Raw genomic sequence first — 18,289 nt, 5'->3', positions numbered from 1 at the left:
TTGGCACAGGTGCTCATAGCAATAATACCCCTTCCTTCAGTGGCCCGTACCCGCGCCAGGGCGCAGCATCAATGCCCTTGCGGACCTTGCACGTATTCTTTGGGCCGGGGCATTTTTGGCTAGTGAAGACCGTGGGAAGGGGGTATTATTGCTTAGTTAGTCTATGTTTTAATTAGACTTAAAGTGAGGAATCCAGCTCAAGTGAAATGTTAGGGTCTGCACCAGAGGGCTTTTTGTATGGTAGATGACCACCGCCCAAATTAGGGGTTCCAAGCTGAAACAGAGAGTCTCTAATGGATATTGCCGACACCAGTTCTATAGGAGGTCACACATCTGATGGTCATTTTGCAATCATCGGGGCACACAGTTGGTGTTAATTCAAAGTAATATGGGCGTACAGCATCATGGATTTGAGAATAAGTATTATATGACAAAACATCTTTCATTGGAAGGACCATAACAATATCTTTCCAAGCATTTTTCTAGAATGACCACTGCTTTGATGCTGATGTCATAGCTTGCCTTGGAGCAGAATGAAGAAATTGGCTCACTCCGTACGTTTGATTGATTGATTGATAGGTTATTTATAATGGGCCTATACACAAGTGTTTCAAGGCGCAACCAGGCGGGGGCAGGGGGAACAGGGGAGAACAAGACAAACGATCTTACTAGGCCTAGTATCATGTAGATCGTGCAAGTACGCAGACAAGAAGTGCAGGGGAGGGGAAGGGGGAGAAGTACCCCCAGTGGAACAGTGCCCTGGGTTAAGCGCAAGGAAGGCAGGGCCCCGGAAGTGCAAGGAAGGCCAGGTGGCAGTGCAGGAGGGCCCGAAGGCAGGGGGCGGGGGCACGTGTCCTATATAACTCAGAGGAGCACCAGGCAGCCAGTCACGTCACTGAACAGGAGGAAGGGAAGGAAGGCAGAGAGAAAAAGAGGTGGGGAAAGCTTAGCAGGGGAGAGCCAGAGAGAAGAAAGAGGAGAAAAGGAAGGTCTTGAGGAGCTTCCGGAACTTAAGGAGGTCTGGCTCAAGGCAAGAGTGGGAGGGAGACCATTCCAGAGGTGAGGCACCTGCAGAGGAAAGAGATCTACCACCCAGTCTCTGCTTGAGTTTTGGGCTGCAGGAAGAAACAGTGGGCCTCATTATGAGTATGGTGGTGTGGGCAGTTTTTGGTGCAAATTCTGCTAGCACCACTTTGTTGTGCGATAATGGAATTACTGTTGATATTATCACACCACTATAATCTGTGATTGGAATAGAAGTGGAGGATTTTCATGACATAAGAAAAGTGTTGCTGTCCACAATAGTAGGCCCTTCCTGACCTGATTCTTTACTTGACAATTCTTCAGATGGTTCACCCGGAGCGGGTGAAGCACCCTTCTTCCGTGAAGACCTCCCATCCTTGAAGAGGTAGGGTCGACCTCGAGATGAAGCCACTGTGCCCACTATTAAACAGTCTAGGCAAGAGACTTCTCCCATGGATAAACCAAAAAGAAAGGAAAAGGCCTTTTTCGGCATAAAAAACCCCTTCTGCAGCAGTCCGTTGTAGCGGAAGACTTCCGATGGTTTAGTCTTATGCTGAATTTGAGGGAAGGGTCCTTAGGCGAAGAGCACTCAATGGGGTAGATAGAGTGGTATCTTGAATGCAGGGAGAGGGTTAAGGCGAGCCACAGCGGAGAGGAAGGGCGGAGGAGAGCAAGAGGCAGAAGCCACAGGGTACTGAGGCGGAATGAGCCATGGCTCGAAAAGGAGACAGAGCGGCAATATCAAGGAACGGAATGAAGGACATGGGCGAGAGAGAGGAGCTGAGATAAGGTGAGACACGGAGAGCGAAGAGCAATCCGAATAGAGGAGACAATATAGCAGGGTAGAGTGAGGGAGAGAGAGAGAGAGAGAGCGCCAAGGAAACACAAAGGAAAATTACAGCGTCTTACACTAAAGACAAGCACACTGTTAGCGCCAAACGCCGAATAAATAAATGGCGGTCGCCATGTGGGAAAAAAGCTAGACCGGAATGAACGTTCCAGTCGTAGTGTGACGGAACATTAATGGCGTCTTATGCACCAACGCTTCCAAACCTTCCGGGAAGGGCGAATGGTGACAGTTGCGCTGCCTGGTGTTATGAGGTTGGAAGTTTAGAGGCCTAAGAGAATGTGGACCGGCAAACTCACCTCAGTATAGTGCGAAAGCCACCATTGTACTAAGCTCTGCTGTAGTGATTTCACAGGTAACACGTGAGAAAGAACGGAAGTCACGCAGGGAGGTGGAATTGTGAGTGAGAGGAGTTCTACGCACACCTTCATGCAACACAGCTTTTCATTTAACATATGAATAAAAGCTGCGCCCACAACTAACAATGGTCAGATTAAATACAGAGAAACTGTCCTGCTTCAGTGTATAAATAGTGCTTTGCAGTGTCATTACATAAAATAAACAGAGCTCCCACCTGCACCTTTTGAACCCAGCCATCACCTTTTGGTTTTGCTATGGTCACGAGTGGGGCGGGCATGGGCATTTCCGGTGCCTACTGGGCCTAGAAACCCAAGCTTCTCTTCACTGATGAAGCCTAATGAGACTGAAACATGTCTGGGGTTGCTTGATTGATGGATTGATTTGTTTTTTATAATTGGCCTACACACAAGTGTTTCAAGGCGCAACAAGGCAAGGGAGGGGGAACAGAGGGAGGACAAGACAAACAATCTTACTACGCCTCGTGTCATTAAGTTTGTGCAAGTGTGCACCAAGAAGTGCAGGGGAGAGGATGCAGAGAGAAGTGCCCCCAGAGCAAAATGGCCCGAGCTAAGTGCTTGGATGGCTGGGACTACAGGGGGCAATCCCAGCCCGCTCGTGCAAGGTTAGTAAGGTGACAGTGCAAGTAGGGCCGGGTGGCAGGTGCAGGGGGAATGGTCAGAGGGAAGGTCTGGTGTCCTATAAGACTCAGAGGACCACCGGGCAGCCAGTCCGTAGACATAGCAGGTTAGCAGGGTAGAGGGAGCGAGAAAGAAGAGAAGTTAGGTCTTGAGGAGTTTCCGTAACTTAAGGAGGTCCGGCTCAATGCGGAGAGAGGCAACAGGGCCATTCCAGAGGGAGGCAACTGCAGAGGAGAGAGTTTTACCCCCCACTCTCTTCTTGGAGAAGCGCGTCACCCACAGAGAGTTAAAGGTAGAGGAGCGAAGGGTTCCAGGAGGAAGGGACTTAGGAAGAGAGAATTGAAGAGCGAAGGGCCACTGCTTCAAAAATCCTTGTGGACAAAGCAGAAGGTCTTAAACTTGATCCTTGCAGCCCCCGGGAGCCAGAGGAGGGATTTCAGGGCCGGAGAGATGTGGTCCATGGACTTGAGGCCAAGGATACGTTTTGCGGTCCTGTTCTGGATGAGTTGCAGAGGGTGAAGAGTAGAGATAGGCAGATTGAGAAAGAGGCTGTTGCAGTGGTCCAGCCTTGAGGGAACCAGGGCTCTGGAGACAAAGAGATTCTGGGGGAAGGTGAGAAAAGGGAGAATGCCTTTGAGGAGGTACAGCTGGAAATGGGACTTCTTGGTGACGTCCGTTATGTGTGGAGAGAAGGAGAAAGTGGAGTTGAAGATCACCCTAGCTTGGCTAGTGCCGCAATCCCTCGCAGAAGGTTAATCGAACCTTCCAGCACTACCACGCGAGTAGGAGCAGAGAACCCTGGAGGGCAGAGGCAGGCCCTAAAGAGGAGGAGCCCCTCAGAGGTCCTCAGCTGAGAAACCAGGAAAGAAGGGACACTGCCAACCAAACCCAGTTGAGTCGCTGCATATGCAGTTTGGCAGGGACAGAAGGCCGGACCAAATGCAAAAGCCTTCCGAGGATCACTACACATCATAAGCAGGTACACAGTGGCTCCAACAACATGGAGGTGGGTGGCACGGCACGGCAGAGAAACCCCAGGTGGATAGAAGGACAGAGACAAGCCTCAGAGCAGGGAGAGATCAGAGAAACCCCACAGTGGGGATAGAGAGAGAAACAAAGCCTGTGTGGGAAAAGAACAGAGAAACCTTAGAGGAGAAAGACAGAGAGAGGCCCTGGAGTGGTTAGAATTCCGAGAAGCCCAGAGTGGGGACAGAGAAAGAGGAAAGTCCCGGAGTGGGGAAAACACAGTGCACCGCAAGAGTGGGGAGAGAGAGAAAGATACAAGCCCCTGTGTGGGGAAAGAAACAAGGAGAAAGAGTGAGACAAGTTCTGGAGTGGGGAGAATACCCAGAAGCCCCAGAGTGAGGAGCGAGACTGAGACATGCCCCTGTGTGGGTCGAGAACGAGATAACCCAGAATGGGGCGAGAGAAAGCGGAAACTTTTCTTAGTGTGGCAAATATGGCACATCCCAAGAGTGGGGAGAGAGAGAACGAAACAAACCCCTGCATGGTGAAAGAAACACAGAGAAAGAGTGAGATAAGTTCCGGAGCAGGGAGAATAGCAAAATGCCCTAGAGTGGGGAGAGAGTCTCAGACAAGCTCCAGTGTGGGGAGAACTGAGATAACCCAGAGTAGGGAGAAAGAGACTGAAAGGACCTAGACTGGGTGGAATCAAAACCAAGGAAAGTCTCCCTGAAGGGTGAACGACTGTGAGAAACACCAGTCGAAAGAGAAACCAGAGAGACCTGGCTGGAGCCCTAGGACGGAACCCCAGCAGTACGCAAACTATGTGTTTGGGACTGTGAACATTGGCTCTGGCCTATGGTAAAGAGACACATGGATGGGGGTCAGAAGCCAACGGCCAGCCCATTCATTTAGCAAGGCCCAAAAATACGTCTTTCTTGTTTTCTTTTGAGTAGCAGGGAGAGAAAGCCTAGAAAAGGATTTCTGGACAGAGAACTTTCATTTGTGTTTAGCCATCTGACGCCCTATCGAGCACCCCTTTTTCACCTTCATTTCTGTAGAGTAGGACTTCGAATCACAGATCTGAGGAACAATTAGGTCTTTTGAGTCCGAAGAGAGGATACAGTGTAGGGAATCCTGGTTCTAACTTAGCACAAAGGATGTCTAAAAGAAAACCATGAACCTTTGAATGGTGGCCGACCTGCCATCTTCCCAGAAAGGTCAGGGAAATGGTATCTTCATGCAAATCTCTCTGCAAGGCTTTGACAATCCTTTCACTGGGTTTGTTTGCTAGAGGCAGTGGAGCATTTATATTTGCATGCAGAATGTTGACTGCTCCGCGCGTCGGACTGGGACACAAAATAGCACACGGCACTAAACAAAATTGGGCCTCATTCAAACGTCACAATTTGTGAATCTGAAGGCGTAGTTCCATGGGGCTCTCTTTTTACATTTTTTTTGCAGTATTTGTGAGACGTGACTTTTAAAGCACGCTGGGCCAGAAACATTGATTAAGACTTCAAGCTGCAGAGTGCACTAAATCAGTGAACTGGCTCACACTGGTTTGTCAGGCCAGCCCTTCCAGCACTCGAAAATCACGCCATGGACCAGTACGCCAAAAGATGGAAGTGAAATATAAATAATTGGTACGCCGTAGCACTTGTTCTTTTAATTTTTACAGAGCGTACCTTTAGTTCGGAGGCTCAAGGAACACATCCTTGATACTTTGGGCCGAATTACAACTGTGCCGTTAAGCCTACTGGCACTGTTGTTTCCTGACCGGCACAGTACAACTCTGCGGGCGGGTGTTGTCCCGCCCGCCAGGGTCAGACCTGCCGGGCGGGACAGCACCCGCACGTAGAGTTCTCACGGGAGCCGGTGCTCCTGTGTCCCCATTCCCATGGAGTCTTATAGGACTCCAGGGGAATTTGGACTAACACAATTACCAGCGCCTGACTTCCCGGTCACCAGAGTTAGAATAGTCCGGTGGCACCTGAAAGTCAGGTGCTGGTAATTCATTATGGGTCCGGCGGCTACCTGCCGGGTTTACCAGTACGGTTATGGTCAGACCCATAATGAGGCCCTCAGTCTTTCTCCCGAACCAGTTATAGAATCAGCTCAGGCCAGACATTCAACCACTGGCACTTTCCCAGGTCACAGCAAGGCAGACACACACATTGTCCGTGGCTTTGCAGGTCGTTAAGGTGCTCAGGTTGCAAACACGCACATTTCTTTTATCAGTGGCAGAGCCTTTCATATGCATGATAGAACGTTTCCAGCTCAAACAGTTCGCAAAGCTCCAGATACCTTGCAAATCTGTGATACACAAAGTGAGAAACACAAAGCGCCATTTAACATACATGCCAACCCTCTAACTTTTCAGTGAAAAATATAGCTATTTTTCACGTTCTCCCACCTATAATCATTCTAGCCCAAATGTATTCCTATGGGGAAATTTACATCTCCCGAATTCCCTGACGAAATCTCCCTCCCAGATGCGTCGGAATGTTGGCATGTATGATTTAAAGATGTATTTATATCCATGATGTCCACTATCTGACATGCAAAAATATAAAGTTGCTTTAAGTCACTAATCAAATGTTTTCAACATCATGAATAACAACGAGCTGGAAGTTTGTGACACAGAATCTGCATATCTATCTGAGTTTATTACAGAAACTCCTTTATTACATGTCTTAAATCACTGATAGTACTGGGGGGTTAACTAGATTTTTTCAGGTTGGCATTATCTTGCATTCTGGGACCTATAGTTTACCATTCAGGATGTGAAAACGAAAGCCGGAATGATATCCTTTTGGCTCAACATGTTGCTATAAGGATGTACATGCTGTCATGTGGCTTTATTATGCAATTTGTTTTTTCTAAGTAAACTCTACAAGGCATTATTACTGGGCCAAAGCTTGTGATCCTGCTCCCCGCTCTCCTGGGACAGCCCTCCGACCATCCCACGCCCTCCTTTTTGGATGCAGCTAGAGTACCACTAGTTGCTTTTTTCCACTTCCACCCCTGAGGACGACTTTAACTGAACGTAGCGTCTGTGTGGATGGATAGCACTCTTCTGTCCCCCCATGCCCTCCCTTTGCGCGTTTGCACGCTGCTTCTGCGAGAGCTCGCTAGGTTTTGCAGATCCCAGGGTTCTGATGGCAGAGCCCACACCCTTGGGCCTTGCCAGAAATTCCCGTAAATGGCGCCTTGCCGCTTCCGGGATGGACGTGCCCTGCGTCTATGGCAACCTGCTAATTGGCTGCCCATAGAGAGGAACTCGAGGGCCCTGCATGGGGTTTGTTCCTGTCGAGGCCTGTGCCTGGGTGCTTTCCGCGCTCCTTTTGTGTGTTTATTGACTCATCTTAAGCTGGAAAGGAGTGTCAGGGCCCGAAAGGGAACCTGAGGTTAAGAGACACTTCCGTGTGACTCTGTTCTTCAGCAGTAAATCATACATGCCAACATTTCAACCCACCTGTGCGGGAGATTATGTCAGAAAAATCGGGAGACCAAGATTTTCCCATAGGAATGCATTGGGCAAAGATTATTTTTAGGCGGGAGAACGTGAAAAATAGCATTATTTTTCACAGAAAAATCGGGAGTCTCCCGCCTAAATCGGGAGTGTTGGCATGTATGGTAAATGAGCATGTAAACATGGCCTGGGCTGAAGGAGCTTCATAATGCAGAATATTAATAATGGTATTATTAATAATGCAGAATATTCATGTTTTTATTGTTCATAATTATATGAGAATTGCGTTCGCGTTACTGCCACTTGGTCCTGTGAATTTTCTAGGGTTTACCGAGTGGAGTAAATGACGGTGTTAGTCCACATTTTTTGGAGTCTATTAGACTCCATGGGGGTTTTATCAGATTTACCACGAGTGGTAATTCCTCACAGCAGTAAATCCAATGATGTCGAACCTTGAAATTGAGGATTTCGCCTCAGCATCCGGCTTGAGGTAAACCCTTCACTTTAAAGTCAAGCCTATAATTCGGAGCGGTAAATGTGGCGGTAATGGCCTCATGGGCACCTCAAACGTGGGGGTAACGGAATTACTGCCAGTTTTTACAGCGCTTTGAGGTAATATCAATGGTGCGTAAGGCACTATACAAATGCAACATAACATAGCATAACAACCCCCAGCTTGTAATGAGGCCTCTGGTCTATTGTTAGGAAATATATGGGTCATTTTAATTCTTCACGTTATTACTGTTGTTTTATTATTATTATTACCATCCTCATGCTATAAAACATGATTATTCTATTATTTAACACACTATATATATATAAAAGGCTTAGGATGTCTGTGCAATGGGTTCTGATGTGTGTGCATGCACCTGCCCCTGCACATTCATCCTTAGGCGTAATGTCGGCGAGCATTGTAACACAGTGATCTCACAGCCCTCATCACAATGATGTCGGAGTGAGATCCCCAGGTCTTGAAAGCAAGCTACAGTGCCTTCCATGGGTTGAATCACCCAGGCCATTCGAAAAGACCAGACAACCTGTGACTGCAACTGCTAGAATGGCCCTCTTGGTCAGAGTGGTAACTGGGATTTGCAAGAGTCAACACTGGATTCAGGAGGAGGAGGAGGACTACAGAGAAACTTTGATCAGTTGCGTACAAGGACATATCCCGAGCTTGAGTTGTCCAGGCCATGGCAGGCAAACAACACTTGAAAACACATCCTCATAGCCCCAGTCTGCCTCAACCAAGGTAAGACACTACCTTATCTTGTTCCCCAATTCTGTATCATCCTATGGCATAAACTGGGACCTAATATTACCTACTTATAATTCCAGCCTGATCTCTGTTCTCATGCGATAAGCTGCAGCGAGATTGACACACTCCACGTAGCAACAGCGTGTTTTATGGGAAGTGGCAGACCAAAGGTTAACAATTAAGATGGCCTTGGCTGTTCGACATGATCTCAGGAAACTGATGTGACTTAGCGGCGACGAAGCGCTAACTGATGTGGGAACGACATCATTCAATCACCAGGCGAGCCGCAAGCATCTACGAGGCAGTACATTCGGGGTTAGCTTGTTCAGAAGAACGGACCCATCAATGCCGTAAACCCCAGACGCCAGACACACAACGGAAAATTCGTGAACAAACTGCTCCTGCCCCATCCAGGGGCATTACAGCCTTAAGACTCCCAACACCGTAAAAATCGGCCACACACACACACCAATGCAATCCCAAATGGGTTGTTGATTTGTCCTGAAGATGGCTCCGGTCCAGAAATCAAGACTGGAACACAGCCGAAACTCGAGTCGACAGTATTTTGTTTAAAATCCTTTCTGACGACATAGAGTTGCTGCAGTTCTCCTAACTGCAAGGGAAAATGTTCATATCAAAACTGTTATTGATATGTATCTGTAACGTAATAATTGGGCACATTAATGTGTAATTATCACTTTGCACATTAGGGTCTAATTGGAAGACCAATTGTTTATTTCTTACCAATAGATTTTCTGATCAATTGTATACTTTGCTCAGTTTGCACAGAATGTGTGATTATGAATGGGAATGAATGATGTGGGTTGTATGTGATACGGTATGGGTTGTTGTTGGTTACGAGTGTGTTTTTTATTCTAAATCTAATTAATTGTTATTAGAAATTTAATTCATTTTCTTTATTATGCATGCAAGTATTTTCTACACACCGTCTTCATATTTAAATTCTTTGTATGATATAAAATAAAGAATATCTTGCAAATTAAAAATGTATGGAGTTCCTATGTAAGGAGATCGCTATTACAATTAAAATAATCATATAATGCCATGAAAGTGGGTATACACCTTTCGGTCTATACATTTTGTACAGTGATCTCTATTCCTTGTCTGTCTCAACTCATCTCTAGAGAAGGAGAAAGTGGAGTTGAAGATCACCCTAGCTTGGCTAGTGCCGCAATCCCTCGCAGAAGGTTAATCGAACCTTCCAGCACTACCACGCGAGTAGGAGCAGAGAACCCTGGAGGGCAGAGGCAGGCCCTAAAGAGGAGGAGCCCCTCAGAGGTCCTCAGCTGAGAAACCAGGAAAGAAGGGACACTGCCAACCAAACCCAGTTGAGTCGCTGCATATGCAGTTTGGCAGGGACAGAAGGCCGGACCAAATGCAAAAGCCTTCCGAGGATCACTACACATCATAAGCAGGTACACAGTGGCTCCAACAACATGGAGGTGGGTGGCACGGCACGGCAGAGAAACCCCAGGTGGATAGAAGGACAGAGACAAGCCTCAGAGCAGGGAGAGATCAGAGAAACCCCACAGTGGGGATAGAGAGAGAAACAAAGCCTGTGTGGGAAAAGAACAGAGAAACCTTAGAGGAGAAAGACAGAGAGAGGCCCTGGAGTGGTTAGAATTCCGAGAAGCCCAGAGTGGGGACAGAGAAAGAGGAAAGTCCCGGAGTGGGGAAAACACAGTGCACCGCAAGAGTGGGGAGAGAGAGAAAGATACAAGCCCCTGTGTGGGGAAAGAAACAAGGAGAAAGAGTGAGACAAGTTCTGGAGTGGGGAGAATACCCAGAAGCCCCAGAGTGAGGAGCGAGACTGAGACATGCCCCTGTGTGGGTCGAGAACGAGATAACCCAGAATGGGGCGAGAGAAAGCGGAAACTTTTCTTAGTGTGGCAAATATGGCACATCCCAAGAGTGGGGAGAGAGAGAACGAAACAAACCCCTGCATGGTGAAAGAAACACAGAGAAAGAGTGAGATAAGTTCCGGAGCAGGGAGAATAGCAAAATGCCCTAGAGTGGGGAGAGAGTCTCAGACAAGCTCCAGTGTGGGGAGAACTGAGATAACCCAGAGTAGGGAGAAAGAGACTGAAAGGACCTAGACTGGGTGGAATCAAAACCAAGGAAATTCTCCCTGAAGGGTGAACGACTGTGAGAAACACCAGTCGAAAGAGAAACCAGAGAGACCTGGCTGGAGCCCTAGGACGGAACCCCAGCAGTACGCAAACTATGTGTTTGGGACTGTGAACATTGGCTCTGGCCTATGGTAAAGAGACACATGGATGGGGGTCAGAAGCCAACGGCCAGCCCATTCATTTAGCAAGGCCCAAAAATACGTCTTTCTTGTTTTCTTTTGAGTAGCAGGGAGAGAAAGCCTAGAAAAGGATTTCTGGACAGAGAACTTTCATTTGTGTTTAGCCATCTGACGCCCTATCGAGCACCCCTTTTTCACCTTCATTTCTGTAGAGTAGGACTTCGAATCACAGATCTGAGGAACAATTAGGTCTTTTGAGTCCGAAGAGAGGATACAGTGTAGGGAATCCTGGTTCTAACTTAGCACAAAGGATGTCTAAAAGAAAACCATGAACCTTTGAATGGTGGCCGACCTGCCATCTTCCCAGAAAGGTCAGGGAAATGGTATCTTCATGCAAATCTCTCTGCAAGGCTTTGACAATCCTTTCACTGGGTTTGTTTGCTAGAGGCAGTGGAGCATTTATATTTGCATGCAGAATGTTGACTGCTCCGCGCGTCGGACTGGGACACAAAATAGCACACGGCACTAAACAAAATTGGGCCTCATTCAAACGTCACAATTTGTGAATCTGAAGGCGTAGTTCCATGGGGCTCTCTTTTTTACATTTTTTTTGCAGTATTTGTGAGACGTGACTTTTAAAGCACGCTGGGCCAGAAACATTGATTAAGACTTCAAGCTGCAGAGTGCACTAAATCAGTGAACTGGCTCACACTGGTTTGTCAGGCCAGCCCTTCCAGCACTCGAAAATCACGCCATGGACCAGTACGCCAAAAGATGGAAGTGAAATATAAATAATTGGTACGCCGTAGCACTTGTTCTTTTAATTTTTACAGAGCGTACCTTTAGTTCGGAGGCTCAAGGAACACATCCTTGATACTTTGGGCCGAATTACAACTGTGCCGTTAAGCCTACTGGCACTGTTGTTTCCTGACCGGCACAGTACAACTCTGCGGGCGGGTGTTGTCCCGCCCGCCAGGGTCAGACCTGCCGGGCGGGACAGCACCCGCACGTAGAGTTCTCACGGGAGCCGGTGCTCCTGTGTCCCCATTCCCATGGAGTCTTATAGGACTCCAGGGGAATTTGGACTAACACAATTACCAGCGCCTGACTTCCCGGTCACCAGAGTTAGAATAGTCCGGTGGCACCTGAAAGTCAGGTGCTGGTAATTCATTATGGGTCCGGCGGCTACCTGCCGGGTTTACCAGTACGGTTATGGTCAGACCCATAATGAGGCCCTCAGTCTTTCTCCCGAACCAGTTATAGAATCAGCTCAGGCCAGACATTCAAACACTGGCACTTTCCCAGGTCACAGCAAGGCAGACACACACATTGTCCGTGGCTTTGCAGGTCGTTAAGGTGCTCAGGTTGCAAACACGCACATTTCTTTTATCAGTGGCAGAGCCTTTCATATGCATGATAGAACGTTTCCAGCTCAAACAGTTCGCAAAGCTCCAGATACCTTGCAAATCTGTGATACACAAAGTGAGAAACACAAAGCGCCATTTAACATACATGCCAACCCTCTAACTTTTCAGTGAAAAATATAGCTATTTTTCACGTTCTCCCACCTATAATCATTCTAGCCCAAATGTATTCCTATGGGGAAATTTACATCTCCCGAATTCCCTGACGAAATCTCCCTCCCAGATGCGTCGGAATGTTGGCATGTATGATTTAAAGATGTATTTATATCCATGATGTCCACTATCTGACATGCAAAAATATAAAGTTGCTTTAAGTCACTAATCAAATGTTTTCAACATCATGAATAACAACGAGCTGGAAGTTTGTGACACAGAATCTGCATATCTATCTGAGTTTATTACAGAAACTCCTTTATTACATGTCTTAAATCACTGATAGTACTGGGGGGTTAACTAGATTTTTTCAGGTTGGCATTATCTTGCATTCTGGGACCTATAGTTTACCATTCAGGATGTGAAAACGAAAGCCGGAATGATATCCTTTTGGCTCAACATGTTGCTATAAGGATGTACATGCTGTCATGTGGCTTTATTATGCAATTTGTTTTTTCTAAGTAAACTCTACAAGGCATTATTACTGGGCCAAAGCTTGTGATCCTGCTCCCCGCTCTCCTGGGACAGCCCTCCGACCATCCCACGCCCTCCTTTTTGGATGCAGCTAGAGTACCACTAGTTGCTTTTTTCCACTTCCACCCCTGAGGACGACTTTAACTGAACGTAGCGTCTGTGTGGATGGATAGCACTCTTCTGTCCCCCCATGCCCTCCCTTTGCGCGTTTGCACGCTGCTTCTGCGAGAGCTCGCTAGGTTTTGCAGATCCCAGGGTTCTGATGGCAGAGCCCACACCCTTGGGCCTTGCCAGAAATTCCCGTAAATGGCGCCTTGCCGCTTCCGGGATGGACGTGCCCTGCGTCTATGGCAACCTGCTAATTGGCTGCCCATAGAGAGGAACTCGAGGGCCCTGCATGGGGTTTGTTCCTGTCGAGGCCTGTGCCTGGGTGCTTTCCGCGCTCCTTTTGTGTGTTTATTGACTCATCTTAAGCTGGAAAGGAGTGTCAGGGCCCGAAAGGGAACCTGAGGTTAAGAGACACTTCCGTGTGACTCTGTTCTTCAGCAGTAAATCATACATGCCAACATTTCAACCCACCTGTGCGGGAGATTATGTCAGAAAAATCGGGAGACCAAGATTTTCCCATAGGAATGCATTGGGCAAAGATTATTTTTAGGCGGGAGAACGTGAAAAATAGCATTATTTTTCACAGAAAAATCGGGAGTCTCCCGCCTAAATCGGGAGTGTTGGCATGTATGGTAAATGAGCATGTAAACATGGCCTGGGCTGAAGGAGCTTCATAATGCAGAATATTAATAATGGTATTATTAATAATGCAGAATATTCATGTTTTTATTGTTCATAATTATATGAGAATTGCGTTCGCGTTACTGCCACTTGGTCCTGTGAATTTTCTAGGGTTTACCGAGTGGAGTAAATGACGGTGTTAGTCCACATTTTTTGGAGTCTATTAGACTCCATGGGGGTTTTATCAGATTTACCACGAGTGGTAATTCCTCACAGCAGTAAATCCTATGATGTCGAACCTTGAAATTGAGGATTTCGCCTCAGCATCCGGCTTGAGGTAAACCCTTCACTTTAAAGTCAAGCCTATAATTCGGAGCGGTAAATGTGGCGGTAATGGCCTCATGGGCACCTCAAACGTGGGGGTAACGGAATTACTGCCAGTTTTTACAGCGCTTTGAGGTAATATCAATGGTGCGTAAGGCACTATACAAATGCAACATAACATAGCATAACAACCCCCAGCTTGTAATGAGGCCTCTGGTCTATTGTTAGGAAATATATGGGTCATTTTAATTCTTCACGTTATTACTGTTGTTTTATTATTATTATTACCATCCTCATGCTATAAAACATGATTATTCTATTATTTAACACACTATATATATATAAAAGGCTTAGGATGTCTGTGCAATGGGTTCTGATGTGTGTGCATGCACCTGCCCCTGCACATTCATCCTTAGGCGTAATGTCGGCGAGCATTGTAACACAGTGATCTCACAGCCCTCATCACAATGATGTCGGAGTGAGATCCCCAGGTCTTGAAAGCAAGCTACAGTGCCTTCCATGGGTTGAATCACCCAGGCCATTCGAAAAGACCAGACAACCTGTGACTGCAACTGCTAGAATGGCCCTCTTGGTCAGAGTGGTAACTGGGATTTGCAAGAGTCAACACTGGATTCAGGAGGAGGAGGAGGACTACAGAGAAACTTTGATCAGTTGCGTACAAGGACATATCCCGAGCTTGAGTTGTCCAGGCCATGGCAGGCAAACAACACTTGAAAACACATCGCCCATCTTCCAACTCATTTACAGAGGGAGAACCCTAAACAGGCTACTGCACAGCTGCAAAGGCCTCAGCAACCCACAGAGGTGCTTTGCACAACATAAGGAGGAAAATCAGGGATAACTCGCACCCCTCTCTTACATATAATGTCCAGGGATGTGGAGAGTAGTGCACCAGCCACACGGAAAATACTCTACCTCTTAGAGCTGCAAGGGTGAAAGCTCACACTGACTGGGGAGAGACCAGTATCTGCAAACTGGCCATCAGGGAGAACATTCTAGAATGTCATTTTAGATGGTGACTGCCTGGCCTATTTCATGACTTCCTCCAGACATGCTGAACTACAAAGCATCCCCTGCCACGGAGCATGCCCAGACCGTTCATGTGACCTTTCCAGCCAGCTGGGGTGAAACCATTCAACACAGACCCTATGTAAGCGCCACCTCTCAGCACAACAGCGAGGTGCACTGCTGGCGAGGGGCTGCAGCGAGTGCTGGAAGTGAGAGTGGGAGGACTAAGAGCAGAAGGAAGGAGGCTGGAGAGAGGTGGCCAGAGAGCGGGAGAGGTGGCTCCCGGCTGGTGGTGAAGGAGACTGAGTAGATGGCCACTCAGGAGGAGTGTGGAGGAGGTGAAGAAGAATAAGGGGCTGGGAAATGGGGCTATCAGGAGGAGTGTGGAGGAGGTGAAGAAGAATAAGGGGCTGGGAAATAGGGCTATCAGGAGGAGTGTGGAGGAGGTGAAGAAGCATAAGGGGCAGGGAAATCGGGGGTATCAAAAGGAGTGTGGAGGAGGTGAAGAAGAATAGGGTGCAGGAAAGAGGGCTATCGGGAGGAGTGTGGAGGAGGTGAAGAAGATTAAGGGGCAGGCAAATAGGGGGTATCAGAAGGAGTGGGGAGGAGGTGAAGAAGAATAAGGGGCAGGCAAATAGGGGGTATCAGAAGGAGTGGGGAGGAGGTGAAGAAGAATAAGGGGCAGGCAAATAGGGGGTGTCAGAAGGAGTGGGGAGGAGGTGAAGAAGAATAAGGGGCAGGGAAATAGGGGTATCAGGAGGAGTGTGGAGGAGGTGAAGAAGAATAGGGTGCAGGAAAGAGGGCTATCGGGAGGAGTGTGGAGGAGGTGAAGAAGAATAAGGGGCTGGGAAAGAGGGCTTTCAGAAGGAGTGTGGAGGAGGTGAAGAAGAATAAGGGGCAGGGAAATAGGGTGTATCAGGAGGAGTGTGGAGGAGGTGAAGAAGAATAGGGTGCTGGAAAGAGGGCTATCGGGGTAGTGTGGAGGAGGTGAAGAAGAATAAGGGGCTGGGAAAGAGGGCTATCAGGAGGAGTGTGGAGGAGGTGAAGAAGAATAGGGTGCAGGACAGAGGGCTATCGGGAGGAGTGTGGAGGAGGTGAAGAATAAGGTGCTGGGAAAGAGGGATATCAGGAGGAGTGTGGAGGAGGTGAAGAAGAATAAGGTGATGGGAAAGGGGGATATCAGGAGGAGTGTGGAGGAGGTGAAGAAGAATAAGGGGCAGGGAAAGAGGGGGTATCAGGAAGAGTGGGGATGAGGTGAAGAAGAATAGGGGACTGGGAAAGAGGCCTATCAGGAGGAGTGTGGAGGAGGTGAAGAAGACTAAGGTGCTGGGAAAGAGGGGTGAAATATTGGCTCACTTAGTATTGTAGATACATTGGTTTATTTAAGATCCATAGATAAACCCACCGGCTCCACCACAGCTAACAGTTCCTCTCTCAGTTCACTCAGATCAGCATCCTTTCTCCTGGGTTCCACATTCTATATTCCCTCTCCTATTACATCACTGTCCCACAATTACATATAAAGGTGTTAACTAAATGCATGTTCATGCACTAAGATATTACACACCTCCCTTTCTTACACAAGTTTTTTTTAACGCTTCAATTAATGAACAATAAAACATAGAATCAACATAAAATTACTTTACACTCCTCCTATTTCAATGTAGGTTTCCATACAATAACAATAACAGTATTGATACAAACATGAATTACACTCCTACTTCACACAGTCTTGCAAATACACAGGTCTCCTGCTGACCCGTTTAGAGTGTGTATTGTGTTCATCACCACAGCTTGTTTTGCCACTTTCATCACTTTCCTCTTTAGAATTTCCCACACAACTTTTACTAACATTATCCACACTCCTTTTTTCCTTTGAACACTTGCACACTTTGTTTACATTCCAGACCCTTCCATCTGAAACTTTCACTGCTCCATGGAATCTTTCCACAACTTTTGTCACAGGTGACCATTTCGCCAAATTACCTATGCAAGGCAGTTTTATTCTCACTAAATCACCTACCTTCGCTTCACAAACTTTCACCGCTTTTCTCACATCATAGCATTCCTTGTTGGCTAATTGCTTATTCATAATCTTCCTTTCAATCTACTTGAAATCAAACTCCTTTTTGCACACTCTGCCCAACCATGGTGGACAAATCCTTGTATTCGGCTTTCTACCTCTAAGCATCTCAAACGGGGATATCCCTGTAGTAGTATGAGGTGTGCATCTGTGTGCCACTATAGTGTCTTCAACTGCTTTCTTCCAATCTGTTTTATCCTTCAAGGTACACCTAATACTATTTTTAATGACTTTATTGAACCTTTCCACAATTCCATTTGTTTGTGGATGATAAATGGAACTGGTTTTGTGCTCAACCCCATTTTCTTTTTAAAAATGTGTCATTTTTTGTGATATCAATTGTACCCCATTATCCGTAATGATGGTAGTGGGATACCCTTCCATCTTGAATATGTCATTTAAAAATATAATGATATCCCTGGAGCAGATATTTATTAGCCATTTCACTTCCACCCACCTGGAAAGCATTTCAAATAAAACAATGCAATATTTCAAGTTACTGTTGCTCCACAATGTCCAGACCCACCTTCTCCCACAGTATGGTAGGTACAGACATTAATGTCACGGGCTCCTGCCTAGTAATGTATCCCTTTGGAGAATCATCACATGCACAGCACTCTCTGATTGCTCTTTGTATTTCAATGTCCATGCAGGCCACCAATAGTCTTGTTTTACCAACTGTTTCATTTTTGTCATACCCTGATGCCCTTCGTGTGCTATCTCCAAAATTTTACATCTCACACTTGTGGGTGGAAACAGTGTGTCACCTCTCATTACACATGTGTCATTCATATAAAATTCATCATACACTTGTCTGACCACTTCTGGTAAATACCCTTTCCTGACTGCACTACTCTCGACTCCCTCACAAATGCATTTTTTCAATTTGCATAAAACTTCATCTGATTCCGTTGCCTTTTCCGACTCATCTTCAGATACCACTTCTTGAGTCACGTTAAGTACTTCTTCATCATCAGTATCACATTCATCAGAGTCTACATAATTTGTTAACCTAGATAAACAATCTGCACACTTATTTTTAACTCCTGGAAGATAGTCAACATCCCAATTGTATTCCTGCAAATTTGTGACCCATTTCCTAATCCTGGCCGACACTTTATCTAAACCTTTGATTGTTAAAATTTCTTTTAGCGGTTTGTGATCTGTCCGCACCACAAATTTGGTGCCCCCACAAAAAGGATCTACATTTTTCAATGGACTATTTTATAGTTAGTATCTCCTT

The sequence above is a fragment of the Ambystoma mexicanum genome, chromosome 13, assembly GCF_040938575.1.
Source record: "Ambystoma mexicanum isolate Mex_15411 chromosome 13, UKY_AmexF1_1, whole genome shotgun sequence".
Lineage (NCBI taxonomy): Eukaryota > Metazoa > Chordata > Amphibia > Caudata > Ambystomatidae > Ambystoma > Ambystoma mexicanum.
The sequence above is the reverse complement of the archived record's forward strand: the minus strand, read 5'-3'. Positions refer to the sequence as shown.